This window comes from Lissotriton vulgaris, chromosome 8 (genome assembly GCF_964263255.1).
Source record: "Lissotriton vulgaris chromosome 8, aLisVul1.2, whole genome shotgun sequence".
Lineage (NCBI taxonomy): Eukaryota > Metazoa > Chordata > Amphibia > Caudata > Salamandridae > Lissotriton > Lissotriton vulgaris.
Genome location: NC_141696.1, coordinates 482,088,768 through 482,106,230, shown reverse-complemented (window position 1 = coordinate 482,106,230; position 17,463 = coordinate 482,088,768). Strand labels below are relative to the sequence as shown.

Below are 17,463 nucleotides of genomic sequence, written 5' to 3'. Positions count from 1 at the left end.
TGCATAGAGTCACTTAAAATTTAGTCACAGGAATTATCTTCTCGACTTAACATAAGTAGGGACCAAGGGCCAAGAAACCACCAGCAGTTCAATTTCTTCTGCCTTGGGGTGTCCAGGAGCAGGGGTGCTGGTCATGATGGTAGCCTCAAATGGTACCTGTTAAAGTCATGGGGGAAGGGTACCTGCAGAAAGAAGCTGCAAGTGAGGACTGTGGTACCAGTCCGGAAAAACCCTAATGGGAGCTAGGTTCTGGAGAGTCTCTGGGGCACTGTCGGTTTCCTTAGTCTTAGGCTGTGTGGCTCGGGTGCATAGGTGGTTTTTCCGGCTGGGTCGAGCTGCCAGAGTCTCTCACTCTGTCGGGGACCTGGTGGAGGGGGACAAACTGGGCAGGAGGGCCACTCTCTGTGCTGACCTCGTGGATCCTAATGTCCCTCGATGGTAGGTTAATTTCGGCGGTGTCCGGGTTGAACACGCAGCAAGCTTTGGTTGTAGCAATGGCTCCGGTACCTCTGGTATTGGTGAAGGGCAGCTCCTAGGGTTCCTTGCATTTCCAAACTTGGTGGGGTGACAGATCTGACCTCCTGGAGCACAAAGACCTTTTATTGGGATGCTGCTCTCTCGATGGGCCAAGGGGTACACAGAACGCTGGACCAGGCAGCTGTAGTCTGTGTATACTGGTGCACGGAAGTGACATGCAGTCTGCAATGGCAGCCTGCATGCAATTTGTGTGTGGGTCCCTTATTGTGGCATCAGACATGCTGCGGCCCTTAGGGACCCTCTTTAGTACCCATGCCCTAGGTACCAGGGGTACTATTTACTAGGGTCTTACCGGAGTGCTAAATTCCATATCTGAAAGAGACACGTTAGTTATAGATTCCTTTCCTTAGAATATCCCCAGGTGTCAGACTGGATCCAGAAAGTTTTCGTCCGCAGTACCCGTACGCGGTTAGGCATCGTCGTACGGTTCCTCGTACATCGTTGACGTCTTAGTCGCCGAGATGACTTCCTTGGAGCTACTTGGACACGCACATGCGCACTGACGTCAGTTCTTTCTTTTTCCGCCCCTGCAAAAGCAGATCCGGCACCCCCAGTAATTCTTTGACTGAGTTTTAGGGGATTTTTGTCTCTGTTTTTTGATTACTTACACCCCAGGTGCATAGGGATGCCTAGATTTTAGCCTTGCGCAGCCTGCCCCCGCATAATGTCGGTGATGGACCAGCACCGCGATTGTCTCTACTGCCTGGGGAGAGACCACAACTCTGAGTCGTGCCCCCACTGCCGGGTAATGGCTCTGAAGACTTTGCGGGTGTGGTTCTGAAAGTGGCTAGAGGCCCGGGAGTCAGCTCAGCCCCGTTCCATGTCCCGGTCCCGTGGGAGGTAGAGGGATCGGCCAGGGAGCCATCAACCACTATTCCATGTCTTCGCACTTGGAGTCCGTTAAGGCGAAGCACAAAAGTGAAGAAGCACCGTCGCTCTTCGCCTTCCCCTCGCCTGTCGGGCTGAGGGTGCGGGTGGCACCAACCCCGCAGCTCCGATGGAGCCTCCGCAGTTGCCGATGTCTTACCTGCCCTTTCCGTGTCCATCGGCGACTCCGGCTCAGCTGCAGGAGTTCCTGTCAGCCATGGCATGTGTCTTCAGACCGTCCGGCCCTGCGGGTGCGCCTTCGGGCACGCGGGCCCCACTGGGGATCCTCATGCATCGACGTTGCCAGCTCCGGCCCGACATAGTCGACGCCTTCGGTCTCGATACAGAGAGACCCCCATGGATCCTGGCCCAATTCTGTTGGCCCTGTACGTCCTCCACTGACGTCGATGGTGCCGCCACCGGCCGCAGTCCCGGCAGATGCCGTCCCTGACTTCCTCCCCGACGTGGAGCCGACGCCGGAAGGGTGTCGACCGACGCCGATTCCGACGCCAATTGGGAATTTCTTTCCCTTTCTACACCCACCTCCTTATGTTCCACATGTTCGGCATGTGGAGGACAGGGAGGACTGGGAGAGGTCTGATGACCCTCTCGCAGCACAATGCCAGTTAGACTCGTACTGTGATGAGGATCTGGGGGATGCAGGTGACCAGGATTATACTCCGGAACCTGGCTCACTGTCTCCTTCTACCGGGGCTACAGAGGAAGCTGGTTCCTATTCCATGGTGTTGCTGAGGGTAGCCTAGGCTCTCCACCTCAAGCTCCCTACCGTGGCCGTGGGGACTAACCTCCTGACAGAGGTGCTTCGGCCAGCGTCTTCTTCTATGGAGCCGCTGCTGCCCTTTAATGATGCACTCTCGGATGTTCTTTTAGGCACCTGGTCCAGGCCCAACACAGGGGCTCCTGTGGATAAGAACGTGGCCCGATGCCATCACCCGGCCCAGGTGACCCTGATTTCCTCTGCCAAAACCCTATCCCTGAGAGCTTGGTTGTACAAGCCTCTGTGTCCCCGCGCACGTTCCCTTCCACACCACTGGATACGGAATCCAAGAAACTGGAGCAGTTTGGGAAGAAGATTTTTTCTTCAGCCAGTTCTTGACTGTAAACACCTCATGTCTCTTGGGCCATGGGCATGTGTGAGCTACAGTTGCGCAGGTGCTGCCTCCGTGTCCAATGGAGGCTTGGACAGTATACTCTCTCAAACTATTGCTGAGGGGAGAGACGCATCCAAGTTCATGATCCGTTGTGGTCTTGACACTGCTGACTTGCTGGGCAGGGCGATTTTCATGACAGTGGTGCTACGCCGCCACGCCTGGCTGAGAACGACTGATTTTCTGGGGATGTCCAGAACACATTGATGGACATGCCCTTTGATGGCACTTGCCTGTTCGGCGATAAGGCGGATTGTGCGATGGAGTGTTATAAGGACTCGCTGGCTACAGCCAAGTCCTTGGGCCTTTCGGCCACACGCACTCCTTCTGGCTCCTTTCGTGGTCCAGGAATGGGTGCCCAAGCACGTACGTTTCATAGCCACAGTCCTGCGAAGCAACAGTCAACGCAGCTGTGGACGTGGAACCCACAGAGGCGGGTCACGGGGCCAGCATGCATGTCAGTCCACCACCCACCCTGCTGCCACTCCCTCCAAACTTTCCTAGTCAGGTGTTTCAGGCCCACCAGATGCCAGTGGGTGGCAGGATTCGCCATCAACTCCACCACTGGCGCACCATCACATCGGACAGGTGGGTTCTGCAAATTGTCCCTCCCCTTCGAGACAACCCCTCCCCAGCCATGCCACCATAGTATCACTGCATGACGGGGGATCATTTGGCACTTCTCCAGGAGGAAGTTACGGCCCTCTTGGTCAAGGGGGCCATTGAGCACGTTCCGACGCCAGACGTAGGTCGTGGTTGTTACTCCCACTACTTCCTGGTGCCAAAGAAGGACAAAGGTCTGCGTCCCATCTTAGACCTTCGGAACGTCATTCGCTTCCTCTGGAAGGAGAAGTTCAAGATGCTCACACTTGCTCAGGTCTTGTCTGCCCTCGACCCGCAAGACTGGATGGTACCTTTGGACCTGCAGGACGCGTACTTTCATATCCCCATCCTGCCGGCTCATCGGCGTTACCTGCGATTCATGCTAGGGCAGGAGCATTTTCAGTTCACTGTGCTCCCATTTGGCCTTACCAGCGCCCCTATGGTGTTCAGCAAAGTGATGGCGGTGGTTGCGGCTAATCTGCGCAGATCAGGGGTTTCAGTCTTCGCCTTTCTGGACGACTGGTTGTTGAAGGCGGGCTCGCCTCAAACAGTCCTCTCCCACCTCCAGACTACGGTCGACCTGCATTTGCTGGGGTTCTCCATCAACGTGCTGAAGTTGCACCTGATTCCCTCTCAGAACCTCCTCTTTATCGGAGTGGTTCTGGACAATGCACAGTTTTGGGTTTATCCTCCCGAATAGCAAGTCTGGGACCTTCGGGCTATGATTCCCATCTTTCAGCCCTTGTCCTGGGTTTCGGTCAGGACAACCTTGAGGCTGCTGGGCCTCATGGCTTCCTGCATCCTGCTAACCAACCATGCCAGATAGCCTATGCGGGCTCTGCAGTGGGACCTGAAGTTCCAGTGGGTGCAGCATCAGGGGAACCTGTCCGACTACTTCCAGATCTCGGAGGGCACTGCACAACAATTGCAGTGGTGGCTCACGGATCAGCATTGGGTCAACGGCAGAGCCCACTCCCTTCTCCAGCCAGAGCACACAGTGGTGACTGATGCGTTCATCCTGGGATGGGGTGGCCACATGGGAGAGGCGGAGGCCGCTGGTTTCTGGCAGAGTACCGGCTCCAAATCAACCTTCTGGAGCTTTGGGCGATCCTTCTTGCACTGAAAGCATTCCTTCCCTCTGTCAAGGGAAGGATGGTGCAGGTGTTCACAGACAACACACTGCCATGTGGTATTGCAACAAACTAGGTGGGGTGGGGTCGTGGACCCCTACGTCAGGAGGCTCTGCACCTCTGGACATGGCTGGAACGTCAAGGCATTTCCTTGACGGTGTAACACCTGGCAGGTTCTTTTGAACGCCAGATCGGATGAACTCAGCCTCAGGTGCCTGTTGGATCACGAATGGCGTCTTCACTCGCAGGTGGCGCAAGGTCTCTTTCAACAGTGGGGAGAGCCTTGGTTACATCTATTCGCCACTGAAGAGAGCGCGCAATGTCATCACTTCTGCGCGTTGGAATTTCCAAGGCGGCACTCGCTCTGTGGCACTTTTTGTCACGAGTGGAGCTGTGGTCTATTGTATGCCATTCCGCCTATACCACTTCTACCCAGAGTGCTAAAGAAGATCAGGCGCGACCGGGCCCAAGTCATTCTTGTGGCCCCGGACTGGGCTCGAAGAGTTTGGTATCCCGAGCTACTCAGTATGAGAATGGATCCCCTGATCCGACTGCCTCTTCAGTAGGATCTTCTGTTGCAGCAGCAGGGGACAGTCCTCCACCCGAACCCGTCCAGCCTCCACCTACATGCGTGGAGATTGAGCGGCGACAGTTGATTCCTTTTGACTTGCCTTCTGAAGTCTGGGATATAATTGTGGAAGCCAAGCATCCCTCCACTAAATCGGTATACTCCTGCAGGTGGAACAAATTTGCGGCATGGTGCACAGCAAAGGCTGTGGATCCCCTTTCTGCCCCTCTTTCAGAAGTCCTTTTGTTCCTTCTTTCTCTGGCCCAGCAGGGCTCTACTCTGGGCACAGTCAAGGGCTATCTTTCTGTGATGTCGGCCTTTCTCAGGCTCCCTGATCTGCCCTCTCTTTTCAAGTCCCCTGTTGTGAATAGATTTCTCAAAGGCATTGCTCACCTTTTCCCTCCTATTCCGTTTGTGATGCCGCAGTGGGACTTGAATATGGTTCTTACTTTTCTGCTATGTGCTCTTTTTGAGCCACTTCACAATTGTCTTCTTCATTTATTAACTTTGAAGACTGCTTTCCTGGTTGCCATCACCTCTGCTAGGTGCATGAGTGAGCTCCAGGCTCTTTCCTGTAAGCCTCCTTTTCTGTCGGTTCATACGGACAAGGTTGTGCTTTGCACTTGCCCTTCCTTCTTGCCAAAGGTTGTCACTGCCTTCCACATTGGGCAAACTATCACCTTGCCCACTTTCTTTCCGCCTCCGCACCCTTCCAGAGAGGAAGAGAGGCTCCACCGTCTGGACTCAAAACGTGTGCTCTCATTTGACCTAAATCGCACACAACAGTTCCGGGTGGATGAACAGCTATTTGTTTGCTACGTGGGCGCCAAGAAAGGCCGGGCTGTACACAGGATAACTATCTCCCACTGGGAAGTCTTGTGTATCAAAGCCTGTTATTCTCTGGCCAAAATGGAACCTCTGGTGGGGTTGCGCACCCATTCTACCAGGGCGACAGCAGCTACTACTGCATTGGGACGTGGTGTCCCCCTGCAAGACATCTGTGAGGCAGCCAGGTGGGCCTCGTTGCACACTTTCACCAAGCATTATTGCCTTGACAGCAAAGTCTGGAGAGACAGCTTATTTTGCCGTTCTGTTCTCTGTGACTTTCAGGTGTGATCTTGGTTTACAGACCCACCACCCGGGTTGGTATTGCTGGGGTATCTATTCTAATGTAAGGAATCTATCACTAAAGTGTCTCTTTCAGATGCACAAGTTAGTTAGTGCAGGCATTAGTGATAGATTCCTTACCGCCCCAACCGTCCTTCCCGTTCTGCGAACAGATTTCTAGGGTTTAGGTCATCCCTTTCAGGGCCCAAGTTTCAATGCACCAGTGGTCAGTATCTTGCATGGCTCTGCATTCCTGGCGCGGAAAGTAGTGTACAGAACTGACGTCAGCGCGTGTGGGCGTGTCTAAGTAGCTCCAGCGGTTTAATCTCTGCGACTATGACGCCAACGACATATGCGGAGCCGTACGACTATGCCTACCAACGCGCAGGATTACTGCTGCCGAAAACTTTCTGGATCCAGTCTGACACCTGGGAATACTCTAAGGTTAGGAATCTATCACTAACTAATGTCTCTTACAGATATATTGTTACACAAGTAAGTAACTTGTGCGCCAATTGGCTTATAGTTAGACTTCAACTTGTCTTAGGGGAAAGGTCACTGGCGCTGTGGTCTTCTTAGCAGGCTTCCTCGCACTGTCGGAGTTGAAAACCAGCATCTAGTAGTCAGAAATGGGGCAAAGCGTGTGTGTGTGTGGGGGGGTCAACTGGAACACAATCCTCCGGTTTCCTACACTTCCTAAAAGTAATATTTAATGTATGCATTTTAGTGATCAAAGTGGAAAGTACTCGGATATTGTAGTAAAAGTTCAACTTTAGAACTTTCCAGTTATCCTTCAGTTATATCACTTAACCTATTGTTCACATTAGTTATAAGCTTTTTAAAAATCTGCATTTTCATTTGTGACAGAGCAGAAAAAGGTTGACTTAACCGTATGAACAAGTCCAGCATTCCAGTTCTTTTATAACATATTTTCCCATTTCAATCCTGTTCACTCAAACTGTGTTTTTCAACTAAATGAAAAGTAAAACAGTTCTTTGTCCATATTCGTTCCAAATGGCACCCCCCTCAGCAAAGCACAGGATAGTACAGTAAATCGCATTCGCTCGATGTTATTGCTGCCACCTTTCCCTCCCAGGTAGATTACCTGTAACATCTGACTCCCTCCATTGCCTCAGGTCCACTTTCCCGGCTGTGTCATCTCATTCTGAAAGCCTGCAATTATGTGTCTGGTAAGTGGGCAAGGTCATTGGGGGACGAGAGTATGATCCCAAGATGGTGTACCCAACTCCCACAGACTCTCCCATGTTTTGGAGAGCATTCTCTAGCTGCATAGACTAGCTTTTCCAGTGTTATGCACCTGTCCAGGCCCGTCTTCTATTCCTCTAATGATGGGGAATCTACTGAATTCATGTCTGGCGATGTCTGTCTTCGCCACTACCAGTCCTATCTATAGTAGGGCCCTTTTGTACCTATTGCTCTCATGTCAGTTGTGTAGCAGTATGTATAGGGTCAGCGACTAACAGCCACCGTAAAACTTTGCCCAGACAGGCCAAAACTTCCGTCCAGAAGGCACAAAGTTTCCTTGGCGGGTTGTGCAGCACAGGCACAACTGTGTGACGATTGCACCCATTCGCTACAGTTTGTAATGTGGGAGTCAAGATCTCTGTAGGTACTTGATTGCATGAAGTTGAATTGCGCAGACATGGTCTCTGGGAGATCTTTGAGCCTCTCGTCAATCGTCATTGTCTAATTGTTTGAGATCTCTCATCCAGGTGGCCTGCTGGTCAGGAAAAGAGTCTGCGGGTGGGTCAGATCAATGATTTGTAAATTTCGGACAGTTTGTGTTGGATCGAGAGTGGTTAATTAGTACCTGGACCTCTAAGGGACTAAACTCAAGGAGCTCCTTCAGGTTGGAGGTATCGGGCTAAAGACCATATCTGATTTGCAGGTAGCGGTAGAATTGAGTTCTGTGTAACTTATATTCTGCTTGAAGGATTTAATAGTTGTCCCGGTCATGATGACTTCCAGGGTGTTGATTCCAATGACTGTGTACTCTGAAACCTTCCAGAGATTACTCTGTGGGAGCCAGCATCTGATCCACAGTAAGGTTTCTCCGGTAAGGCTCCTGCTCCAGCCCTGCTTGCGCAGACTATTGCTCCAAATTTGGCAGACTACCCGAGTCACAGAGGAAAGCGTTGGAGGGAGGGGGCTTTAACAGTAAGAGTGAAATTGGGGTCCCCTGCATTGCCCATTTTTCCTAATCGTAGACTGGATCATCTCCTCGCATCCATCACTCATTAAGTACCACTAAGTGTGCAGCTCTGTAGTATGAGAGGGGATCGTCAAAGGTTGACTAACAGCATTTAGTCAGTGCAATTCTGGGCAGCCGACAGTTCCAGAGGAAGCACCACAAAGCCTTGTTTAGACGCATAAAGAAAGTCTTAGGTATAGGTTACGTGTAGTTTTGCAGCCGATACAGTAGTTTGGGGAGCCCAACCATTTTGGAGATTGCCCTCCTGCCTATAAGTGAGAGTGAAAGCATGGACCAGAAGTCTAAATCTGCCTGCACTCTGTGGCTGTAAGTTCTCTTCCAGGCTTAATAGCTATTCTCGGTGATATATACTCTTAGATATTGGAAATTATCTGTGTGTACCCTGAGGTCTGTAGCCCAAGACAGCGAGTGTGTCCTGCTCCCTACTGGATATAAGGCAGATTTAGTAATGTTCATGTGTGATACATCATACTCTCCAAAAAAAACTGCAGAATCCTAAAGGCTCATGTGCCCGACGGGTGAATCTGGCAGGAAGATTAGCATGTCATCTGCATATAAAGCAATCTGATCCAATGTTCCTGGGGGCCACCTCCCAAGGCATGGCCTGCAAGGGGACTGTTGGGTCGCTTGCATTGACCCCTTAAAAGCAACCCATTAACAACTAAAGAGTCGATCTGTCGGTTCGGGCATATCCCACCCTTCCCGGATAGAAGAAAAGGTATGTGTCACCAGTCTGCAAGTATGATTTTACTGCAGGGTCGGACGGAAGGGCTGTGGGATGCCAGTATCTTAGTGGCTGTTTGGCCCCTCCACTGCCTAGTCTGCCGTCTCTGGGAAGAACCTTTGGCATTCTAGATTGCTAATCGCTTCCTCTGCCGAATGGTGGCATCTCTTGTTTCTCTGGCTCCTGGTCGGCAGCCGCGACCAGGGCATCTGCTGAGCGCACGCTTTGTCTTTCCTCCTCCTTGATTCAATGCCACACACTTTCTGGGCTGTCAAGAAAATAGTCTTTCCAGCAAATATGACCATTACGCGAGCTCGAAGAAGAGCATATATTCTTTCACGGCACGCAATTTCTGGCCATCTTTCGCGACCCAATAGTCCCCTTGCAGGCCATGCCTTGGGAGAGGCGACCAGCCACAACATTCTCAGCTCATGAGCTGCTATAAACAAGTCTGCCCTGTCTCACAGCTTTCACCCCCTTCAGGGTCACTCCTGCAGCTTGCCTCTGGATTCAGACATATTAAGCTGGGATGGCTGGTGTAGACTAAAGATTTGCTGCTGCTCTCTTTGCAGTTCAGGCCATGCTTGATTCAAAAACTTGTAGAAACCACTACTTGCAGTTTCATACAGATTACAGTAAAACACAGAAAGCATTAAATACTTCTAGAATATCTGCCGGGATGGTAGCATTGAAATCAGGAGCACTGCTTATCTGATGCATTAAATAAGAGCGCCCATCATACCTGAGCACATTTAGTTACTGAAAGAGATGGCACAATGTCTAATAAGGGACCCTTGGCTTCTCATTTGGCAATCTAATTGAATTTGTTAACCCTTTCCACGATAATATCATTTGCCATGATTTTTGGGGACTGAAATAGGATTTAGATTCAGAAGCAATGACAGGTAAATATAATTGATTAACAGATTTTATGTCACTAGAGGATGCATTATCTGTATAAAGGAGTAAGGACAAATACTAGTGCCTAGTTGATCATTTAGGAAATTAAAATCATAGTACATTTGCAGTATGTTTAACCCCTTCCATGCTAATGACAAGGTCAGCTCGTCATGGGTGTTACCTGCGCTGTGCTTATGACGAGCTGACCTTGTCATGAACAATGGGAAATAAGGATCTGCAGCACAGGAGGGGAAAACCCCTTAGCAGCCAAGGTGTTAAGCATTTGTATCCTACCATCTACACCGGTAGCAATATACTAAAGTAATTGCCAAAACTGGGTGAAAACATAACCATTCTGAATCCCCCCCTTCTCAGGTCAGAGTGGCAACGACAGTCTGTCCAAAATATGTAGTTTCATACAACAGATCATAGCAAACACTGATTCCTTTATGAGGAGAAAGGGGTAGTTGTGAGTGGTGGTTGCCTCCATCTCTGGAAATAATGCAGCTTCTGCCTCCGATTGGTCCCATCTCCGGAAGAATTCTGTGTAGTGGCGATCACTGGGCCGTCTGGTATATTGCAGCTGGTCATACAGTTCACGGTCGCGTGGAATCAGTGTAACGTTCAGTGCAGTGCACTTTCGTAGTGAGTTGTCCTCCGCCATCCCAGGGGTTATCTGCCGTCTCACTGAAGGCCCTGTGGGATGTCGTAGTTTGCACTACATGGGGATGTGGCAGTACGGCATGTCTTCGAACTCTGTCCCGGCAAGGCCCCAAAGGAGTCCGCCACGTCAATCGTTGCTATTCTCTCCTGTCCGCCTTGGTTTTGGTTGGTCATGCCTCTTGAATGTCAGAGTGCCGTCTTATCCGATGTTTCTTAAATCTCTGGGATCCTGGGTATTCTGCACGATCCCGCCCCACTTTGTACTGCTCAAGCCAGTCCCATGTTTCAGTTGTACTGTTGAAAAACAGGGCGTTGTTCTTTACAAGGACTTTGAAGCTCAATGGGAAGAGGAGTGCATAGAGTATTCCAACCTCACAGAGCTCCTTTTTTCCCCTAGGAAGGAGGATCTTTGTTGCTGAACCCCCAGCTTGTTATCTGGGAAGATGGCTACATAGGCATTTTCGAGGCTGAATTGTTTAGCCTCCCGGACACATGGGAAAACTGATTCTATCTTTGAAGTGCAACTGGCAGGCTGCCAATAGGCATAGACGTGCTCATGGGAACTCTGTGTTTTCTTTCCACTGCAAAGAACGGCGACTGTCTAAGGGGTCAACCACTCGGACAGCCAGTCTTCCAAGAAGGTAACCAGATCTGTCCTCTCCAGCTTCTCAAGTAGGCCCTCTATCTTGATGTTGATGTGCCGGCTGCGGCCCTCTGCTTCTTCTCTCGCTCTTTTTAAAAAAAACTTTTATTGAAACATTGCTCAGCATACAGTAAGTACAGAAGTGACATCAAAGCAAGCATTCAGTATACATTTCGATTAAAGCAGCAAATTGCAAGGCCCTCTGCATCTTCTGCTCTTTCTTTCCAGGGTCTCGACTTTCCTGGTCAATTCGGGGACTCTGTCTAGCATACCCTCCACGTTTGGGCGCAAGTCTGCTGTGGCTGCCTCCGCTCCCTTCACTTTGTCTGCCAGTTTACGTGATCGTCTTGGAGAATCTCCAAGTCCACAGAGACGTTGTCTATCTTAGTTTCTGGTACCTCTTGAGAGGCGTTCACTGCATTAAGGATGAGCTTTAGTTTGTACTGCAGGGCTGAAGAGCCAGACTACACTGGCAGCATGTCTCCCTGCTTCACATGTTGGCCGTAGGTTGTACGGTTTCATGCAGTCCACCTGTCTCCCACCAAGGGTGTCCCTACTTGCCTTGGTGCAGTCCATATCACTTCAGGAGTGTTGTAACGGGCCCTACTCAGGCACGGTAGTAGGGCCCGTTTGCTCTCAGTCCCCGTATTATCGCTCACCTCTGGGTCAAGGGCTATCCACGGAGTCACTCATCAGTTGGTGCACCATCACACCAGTCACTCGGCCATCCCGGCCTGTGGAGGAGGACATCGCCTCCAACCTCAGCTGCAGCCCTTTTTGTGTCACTAGCAGCACCTCAAGTCTTCATGGCTTCTCCTTGTGAGGCCGCATCGACCAGACTGTGGGGCTGTCCATCACCAGCTTCCACACCAAGTAAACTCAGACCTCTGGCAGTTCCTCTCTGTCTGCTTTTCCTGTTCAGGTTTGCTGCAGTCACTCTGCTTCTGGCCACAAGAGTAGCAACCCCTCTGGAGAGCAAAACAGCTCCTAACTTCTCTCTCTGTCAGAGTGGGGCAGTGGCACTGTCCTTGCGGTTGTCGTCATCCCCGACATGCAGTCGCTCTGTTATGGAGCCCCCTCGCTTGGACCCCGTTCCTCCTGCAGCTCTTCTTTTTGTGGCATGCTCTCCCCACTCGTGGGGATGGGAATCCCCCTGTCTTTGTGGGCCATAGTGCATGCCCTGGTTTGGTCCTCCTCTGTTACTTCAGGGCCACATTCCAGGCCAGCCCCAGTGACTTCCCACAATGCTGTCCTCTGGGGACGAGAAGCAGGCCTCCCCCGGGCTGGACACTGGCATCACAGCCAACACTTTGCTCAGTAGATGGCTTCCATCTTGTTGCTGGTTCCTGCTGTTCAGGGCTCTTCTGTTTCACAGGCGCTTACTGCCTCCCCACTAGTTGCCAGCACTCACTCCCAGTCCTGCCTGTATGCTGCTGGCCTACGTTTTTGGCCCGATTTGGCAGCTCCTAGCGCCGCAATCCTCCAGGGACCGGAGGCAGGTTTGGAAGCTCTGCTACAGTGTGGACATCTTAGAGTGCGGTCGTCCACTCCCCCAAGCTTTCTCTCCATGATCTCTTTTGTTCCTCCTCCCTTGAAACAGTTTATTAATTTGTTTCACTTTTGGCCAGTGCTGGCAACCTCTTGTGCACATCATAATGCCATATGCATTCAGTGAAAAGCATTTCTTAAGAGACAGAATATTCCAATATGGTAAAGAAAAGTCCTGCTCATGGTAATAGCAAAAATAAATACGTTTTATGCAGTCCTCTGTAGTATGCAGAACAAACTGCAATATCCTATATTTGTAAAACACATTTTATGTACAAATTCTTTAAAAAACACTCCAAATGGCATGCCCTCCTAAATCATTTGTGGAAAGGTCTTCAAGTTCTCTCTTAACAGGCACTATTCGTGATCCGTCTATAAATATCCACACTCTGTCGTCTGCTGATCATCATAGTTTATAGCGACTACATCAACTGCTCATACAGAGTTGCTTGAAAGTGAAAGGTCCAGCTTTGAAACTGCACAGCCATGTGTGCACACGTTGAAGCTCTGTATGCAGGATGGTCCACAAGTCAAATCAATGAAATATTATTAATATATGGCCAAGGGATTTTAGAGCTAGTGCTGATGTGTAGCTCAACCCAATTAAGTGAATGTCGTGAAGCCTGTTTTTCTAGTGATTTCATACCCCTGTCAGACTCTAGTTAAGAAATGCAGATTGTGACTTTTTGTAGATGAATTATCAATACTGATCAGTTGCAGGAATTAAATGACTCAAGATATGCCTCATATTGAAAAGGGCCCCCTTTTGACATGGTCATCCTCACTTTTTGCCTGGTAAATTATGCAATTTTGACAGAAGGGCACTGGGTTCCTGCTGTCCAGTTCCCCAGTGCCAGATCTCTTCTCCTGAAGCTGTACTATTGTTCCCCCAATTGGCAATACCTTAACACCCGTGTAGGTCCCTAGTAAATAGTACCCCTGGTACTGAGGGCATGGATGCTGAAGAGGGTTCCTAAGGGCTGCAGCATGCTGTACCGCCCTAAGGGACCCCTCCCAAGCTCATGCAAACTGCCATTGCAGGCTGCATGACATGTTGCAGACAGAAAGTGAAGACACAACATGGCTTACCTCCTGTGTGCCATGCCGGTAGGCACTGCATGCAATATATGTCATCCCTACAGCAGACCATACAGCCCTATAGCACAGTGCATTATATTACATGTGAGGACATATCTGCGCTACTCCACTTGGACCTCTCAGTTGCCTTTGACACAGTTGACCATGACACTCTGAAACAAAGACTTTAAGAAGCCGGCATAGAGGGAACTGCTCTAGACTGGATCACGTCCCATCTTCAAAACATAACTAATGTCATCAATACTCCACCTTTCTCATCCAAACCGTACTCTACAAAAGCAGGGGTCCCTCAAGGTTCTATTATCTCGCCCATGCTTTTCAACATCTACATGAAGTCTTTACCAGTACTGATCAATAAATTTCACTTCACGTGCTACAACTATGCAGATGACACGCAAATACTCCTTCAACTAGAATGCCCCAAAGACATTGGAAAATCACCAATTTTCAGCTGTCTCAGAACCGTGGAAAAGTGGATGACTTGGAACCATCTCAAATTGAATGCTTCAAAAACTGAAATACTGATGTGTGGCGATTGGAAAAATTACAACCCGGTTGCCGCATGGCCTGATGAACTGGGATCACTGCCTAAAGTATCGAAGGAAGTAAGAAACCTCGGAATGACGATGGACTCCAAGCTGTCGATGAATGCCCAAGTGGATAAACTAGCAAGATCAAGCTTTGCTACTATAAAAACGCTGCGACAAATTTTCCCTCATTTGGGATTTCCACACAAGGTCCAAGCTACCATCTCCCTTGTTCCATCCAAACTCGATTACACCAATAGCCTTTACCACGGATCACCTTTAACGACCATGAAAAGACTACAACGGATTCAGAACTCGCTGCCAGACTACTCTTGTATATCAAACCACGAGACCACATCTCCCCTCCCTTGAAAGCCCTGCATTGGTTACCGGTTGCCAGAAGATCCACGTTCAAGCTGCTTTGTATTACCCACAAAGCAATACATGGAATAGGACCACTCTTCATCAGGAATAAAATCACCAAACACATTCAACAAAGGAACCTCTGCTCTAAAGTAGCATCTCGCCTCAAAATCCCACCATACAAGAAAAAAACTATGGGTCGCACATCCTTCTCTGTTTAAGCAGCCAAACTATGGAACTCTTTACCCCCAACATAATATCCACCGACAACCACCTTATCTTCAGAAAACTACTCAAGATTTGGCTCGTACCCACATAAGCACCATACGGAAACAGAAATTCTGATAGATACATCTGCCAGTGGATTCCTCACCTTGTGAATATCCCCCTGCATCAGCAGCATTCGGAAATTCTTTTTGTAGCTTCGCGCCGACGTGGACCGACGTCACAGAGGCACTGCATCAGGCGCGACTCCACTGAGGTCACCGACACCATATTAGGCCCACGCCGGCGTGATGACATCAGTTCCCTTTTTTCCGCGTCGTCGACGCTAACGGTTTTCTGGGATCGTACAGTAGCTTTGTAGTAACTGTGTTACTCTGTGATTATTTTCACTGTATCTTCGTCTTCTGTTGAGATGTCTTCGAAGAAGACTTGTTTTAAGGCTTGCGGGGAATGTGGCAAGACTATGTCCATAACTTACCCGCATTTGTGCTGCGTCTGGTGTCTAAGCTTCGACCATGATGTTGAGGATTGCCCATTGTGCAGGAAAATAACTCTGAAGGCCCTTCGGAAGAGGGAGACGAAGCTCCTCGTTGCGAAGCTTAAAAAGAAGAAAAAAAAGAAGACTTCGAAGTCTCGGTCTCGGCGTTTGAGGTCGAGGTCTCGATCGAGGTCGCGGAGTAGTCATCTGCTCATGCTTCAAAGTCTTCTAGGAAGAAGCATAAGAAGAGGAGTCATGAGTCACGTCATCACTCAGGAAAGGACTCCAGTTTGCGACCGAAGTTGCAAGTAAGGCTTCTTCGTAAGGAAGTGGAGGTTTCGGCGTCGGAAGCTCAGGACACTGATGGTGAGGCTTCACTTCCGAATTCGCCAGGGTTACCGAAGCAGCAAGCGAACCCTTCTCCGGATCCATCTAATCCTTCTGGTCGGGAGGATGAAGGTGAGGTGGAGGAGGTTGGTGATGAGGTTCAAGTGCCTGCGGGTTCGTCGACCCCGGTGCCACAGGCCGAGGAGGAAATCGACGTCGTGACGACTCCACCACCTCGAGAGCAACCAGGGGGCCTTATCCAGCCTTTCCGGCTCCAGGTCAGGATCCATCCCAGTTCCTGAATGCAATGTTTGGAGTTCACTCCAGGGCGATGTACCCCTCTGGTGCACTTGTTGGTCCCACGGGTCCTATGTCATTTAACTTGGGCGTTCCCCAAGCTTATGCTCCTACGCCGTTCATGCCTTTCATGCCGGCTCTCACACCACAATGGAATTTTCCGACGCCTTCGAAGCCGTCGACGCCGCACCAATCGACGCCGATTCCATCAACGCCGGTGCCTACGACTCCGAGGCAGGATTCTGTTCGACATCGGGTGAAACTGCCTCGCCCGACTTAGAGTTAGACGCCGGCTCCGGCGCCGACGGAGTCGGTTCCGGATCAGTCGGCCTCGTTTACTAAGGAAAGGTCAAGGCGTGAAGCCCAGAGACTTCTGGACGAAGAAAGGTATCAGTTTACAGATGTTGAGGAAGGGGAGTTACAGGATTCTGATGATACTTTTGATGACCTGAGAGAGGCCAGTGGGCTTGAAATGTCTCCTGAGTGGGATTTGGCTTCTGTGTCAGATGTGCCTTCCAAAGATGTGATGCCATATAACGTTGTTATTAAAAAGGCAGCCAGCTTGCTGAATATCACTCTGCCCACTGCTGAGTATAAGTCTAATCTTCTCACAGAGGTCCTTCACTCCCCTTCTTCAGTTATTGAGCCAATGCTGCCGTTTATTGATGCTTTGGCTGAACCCATCTATGAAGTCTGGAAGAAGCCTTTGGCAGCTCCAGCTGTTTCAAGGTCTGCAGCAAAGAGGTATAGGGTTGCACCTAATGACCCGGACTTTTTATCAACACACCCTCTGCCTGAGAGTCTGGTTGTGCAGGCTGCCTGCTCAAAGGAATCTGTGGGGGCTTTTCCGCAGGTTCCTGGTGAAAAGGAGTCCAGAAACCAAGATCAGGCGGCCAAGGTGGTCTTCTCTTCAGCCAGTATGGCGGTAAAAACTACCAACGCAACTTGTCTAATGGGACGGTACATCCATGCCTTTATGGATTCCGTAAAGCAGTTAGTGCCAAAAATTCCTGAGGTGGACATAAAGGATTTTCAGGAAGTAATTTCGGACACTCAAGCTGCTGCGAGACAAGTGATACAGAGTGGGCTGGACACTACTGATTCGTTGGCGAGAGTCATGGGCAGTTCGGTGGCCACTAGAAGAGCCACGTGGCTAAAACATTGGAGTTTTCTGCAGATGTTCAGTCTGCTTTGATGAACTTGCCATTTGATGGCTCAGGATTGTTTGGCAAGAAGGCTGATGCTGCCTTGGAACGTTTCAAAGATAGTAGGGCCACAGCAAAATCTTTGGACTTCAAACCAGGGGTACTACTGGAAGGCGCTTCAGAGGATTTGGCAGATCTTCCTTTCGTTCCTATAAAACATCGCAGCAGCAGCCACAACAACAGGAAAATATGCTGTATAAGTCCTATAGAGGAAGACAACGAGCTCGTCCTAGAGGTCAAGCCTCCTCCTC

The 17,463-nt window shown here is 50.1% G+C and overlaps 1 protein-coding gene across 2 annotated transcripts in view; it reads left to right on the top strand.

Moving 5' to 3' along the window:
* Window positions 1-17,463, top strand: part of LOC147697215 (E3 SUMO-protein ligase RanBP2-like) — an 852,038-nt gene that overhangs the window by 473,934 nt on the left and 360,641 nt on the right. The gene's annotated exons all lie outside the window — the stretch shown is intronic.